At 30.8% G+C, this 3,722-nt stretch overlaps 1 long non-coding RNA gene across 1 annotated transcript; it reads right to left on the bottom strand.

Moving 5' to 3' along the window:
- Positions 1-1,827: 1,827 nt before the first annotated feature.
- Positions 1,828-3,488, bottom strand: LOC111693030. Its single transcript, XR_002763315.1, has 2 exons — positions 2,381-3,488; positions 1,828-2,177 (listed from the first exon to the last, which is right to left on the bottom strand). It is a non-coding gene; the product is annotated as an uncharacterized LOC111693030 (long non-coding RNA).
- Between the last annotated feature and the right edge of the window lie 234 nt (positions 3,489-3,722).

Raw genomic sequence — 3,722 nt, 5'->3', positions numbered from 1 at the left:
TATAGTGGCTTGCTGACTATAAAATTATCGAGCCGTATTATATATACGTTTAATTTTAGGTTACTCTGATTTAATCGAGATCAAACTAATAACACAAGCCGGTACTTACGTTAAGGAGTTTGTAAATGGCGACTTCCAAAGGACGCAACCTAGTTTAAACTCAATATTAAAATTTCCCATTGATGTTGCTGCATTAGACGTTACTAATATCGACCTAGCTTGGCCTGAAGAATAAACTTGAAAGAAAGTCGTAATTTGTAAAAAAATTAAGCAATTAAAGATAAGTTATTAAATTTTACTTTTGATTATCCATCAAAAATAAATAAAATATATTTTAACTCTACCCTCCTGAAAAGTTTTATTTTTTTACGTTATGTTCCTATAGGCATTATACAGGGTGTAAGTTTGAATGAGGAATATATTTATAAGGAGGCTATCCTTGACTTCTATATAGAAATACATATCAGCTATGAAGGTATATGCTATCTCTTTCTCGCCGAATGTGCTTGGCTGTTGTCGTGTAGTCGTAGAGGGGATCAGTCGTTAGCAAACATGTTCGGCAAGAGAGAGATAGCGTGTACCTTCATAGAGGCTGTCTCTCTTTTCACCTTGTAACACGCCAGGTCATTGGGCAACTACCTCCAATAGTACATGTTCGAGGATTACGAGGGAGTTGCGTTAGCCAATCACGTGCCTGCTCGAGAGAGAAAGGTAGTACCCAAACTATCTCTTTTTCTCTGTCACTCGTCTACACTATCGCCGTAAGCATGAAGTATATGCTCTAAGTGTGAAGTAGAAATAAAATTTGAAAAATGTTTAAATCAGCCTTTGAAGTAAAAAAGTAAATGGAGTCAAACTTTCTAGAGTCCGAGAATGCTTGAAAAATATAGAAACATTTGTAATAAGAACCCACAATAAATTAAACTAAAACATTATATAAACGATCCAGATGCTATGAACTTTCAGTTACTGTATTTATTTGACGATCTGTATTAAACGGAATACATTGGAATAAGTAGAAATAAATGGGAATGTGGTAATAAACAGGAATAAGTCGGAATAGTACAATCAAATTAGATTTTTACGTGCCAGAATTTAGTTCAATAAACAAAGACATGCAAAGATTAGGAAAAATTTTGTAGAATCGAATGAACTAGACTAGGTACTTCATCCCACGTTTTTTTTCATATAAAAAAAAACATTTTAGAAAAAAATCAACAACAAAAGTTGTAAAACTTTATAGCAAAAAACGGTTAAAAATCGCATTTTTTTAAAACTTGTATGTTTTTAAAACGAAAAAAGATTTTTTTACGAAACTTTCAGAATATATAGTCCTTGGCCAGTAGAATGAGAGCATTTTCTTGCAAAATATTTGATAGTTTTTGGAAAAATCGAGTTTTTCATGTTTCAATAAATCGTACAGTAATGCACTTATGTGAACGATCTTTGACTTAAAATTGTTTCTAAAAGTTGTATCTTCTTGTAGGAATTGTGCACGTACTGCAAAATAATTTGAAATAAGGTATGGGAAAAATCTACCGAAACTTTGACTTCTTTTATCGGGTTGAAAAATGTAGATCTTTGAGCTGAGACAGGCAAGGTTGGTTCTTTTTTCTAAATTTTGGCACTGCTGTCCCTGACACGTCAATACTGTCCATATTTACAAACATACAATTCCCATGACATTTTTAATCGGTTTTAATGCCAGCGATTGGTGTATGCATGCTATTTTGCTGTATGTTGTTGCCTATAAATAACAGTAGGGTAACAAGAGGAAGTTTAAACGTTTTTCTGAAAAACATTTAATGGTTATTAAATAAAACATTATTTATCAATGCATAAATTTATTCACGATTAATTTGGCCTTTATATAAAAAAATTAAATTTAATAAAGCGTAACAATTTAACCTATAATTATTGTAGGTATAAGATGAAAATTAGAATACTATATTTTGGACCGGTTTTTCCACCTCCTAATTAATTTTATTTGTTAGTGAGAAAAACCGACCCTTAAAGAAATAAATTGATACGGGCAGTCATACACTTGCACACTTATTCTGTTCATACACTACAAATATATATTTTTTTCACCGTAAAACAACATTACATGCTTCCTGCTGATGCTTAGAAAAATGTTCATCAAGATAGATTTTGATATACAGGACATTGCGACAAACCTTCAGGATCAAAACTAAAAGTGATTTCTAAAGGTACATTTTTAATGAATTATTCAAGAATTATTAAAGAAAGAGGTCGGAAGCGATAGAGTGAACAAAAACAGCAGTTTGTTTGCCCAAAAGCTGCCCTTTTCTGTGACTGGAATAATTATTATTTTAAAATAGAGGAAAANGATTTTGATATACAGGACATTGCGACAAACCTTCAGGATCAAAACTAAAAGTGATTTCTAAAGGTACATTTTTAATGAATTATTCAAGAATTATTAAAGAAAGAGGTCGGAAGCGATAGAGTGAACAAAAACAGCAGTTTGTTTGCCCAAAAGCTGCCCTTTTCTGTGACTGGAATAATTATTATTTTAAAATAGAGGAAAAATATATGTATTAAATTTAAATAGCGGAGATCTCAGAAAGGATTGATTTTTCACAGAATTTAATTTTCTTCATCTTTTAAATTCATACAAACAACTTTTTTTTTGTGTGGTGTAATTTAGCATAAAAATAGCACTAGTAAAAAATAGCATATCCATGTCAAGTTCAGAAAAGGAATACTAACTCAACAAATAAACAAGTTAATTGTAGTTATTAGTTGATTATGACAGAAATAGAAGATTTTGCATATTTATACATGCACTACTTTTTTGAAATCCCAGATTGAATTTGTTTTTTCATGAAAGTGGTCTGTGCGTCTAGAAATTAGAAGGTCTAAAATGGTTAAAGGCATGGATGGAAATCTGTGCAAGTTAGTTTTACACAAATTTGCTTTTACTTGAAGGAAAAGTAATAGACAAAGTTTTATGTGATTACATATCGTACATCCAGTTCAATACCGCCACAAGTGTAAATTATAACATTTTTGAGTAGAAGGAAATAAAACAGTGGTGTTGTTTAATTAGTTCCATAATTAATTAGCTGTTTAAAATTTTGATAGAGTATACTTACATGTTGCTGATATATAACCATACATAGAAGAATTATAGACTGAGATAATATTAGAATTTTGTTAGATATGGCGTTATTGCACTGAAATTTTAATATTTTAAAGTCACATCTGCGCCATATCTGCCATATTTGCAAAATATGGTCTATTTTAAAACTTAATCACTTGTGGCTATATTTCATTTCGAAGTTAAACATGTTGGCACTGAAATACCGCCATAAAATCAAAAATTAAAAATTTGCAGTTACGGCAGTATTGAACTGGATGCACGATATGTATATAGTGAGCGACAAATGTATGGAATATATTTATTTAAAAATGAGATGTTCGTTATTTGAAAAATCGCTCGTACCCGTCGAATTATGTTTTTAGTTGCGCATTTTCTGAAGCAATTTTCATTTATACCGAGTGGCCCAAAAAAAACTTATGAAATCAAGGCCAACTTTTTTAAATGGAAACCCCTCTTTTCTGTATTTTTATTCAATTCTCCATCAAATTCTGATAATTTTTTATGTAACATAACATACCTATCTTTAACCGTTTTCGAGATAATGGCGTCTGAATATAGCATATGGAAAATTTTCAAAAATTACCCTGACATTTAC

Source organism: Anoplophora glabripennis, unplaced genomic scaffold (assembly GCF_000390285.2).
Source record: "Anoplophora glabripennis isolate ALB-LARVAE unplaced genomic scaffold, Agla_2.0 scaffold6747, whole genome shotgun sequence".
In the NCBI taxonomy this organism is placed as follows: Eukaryota; Metazoa; Arthropoda; class Insecta; order Coleoptera; family Cerambycidae; genus Anoplophora; species Anoplophora glabripennis.
This window is presented reverse-complemented; position numbering and strand designations above follow the sequence as displayed.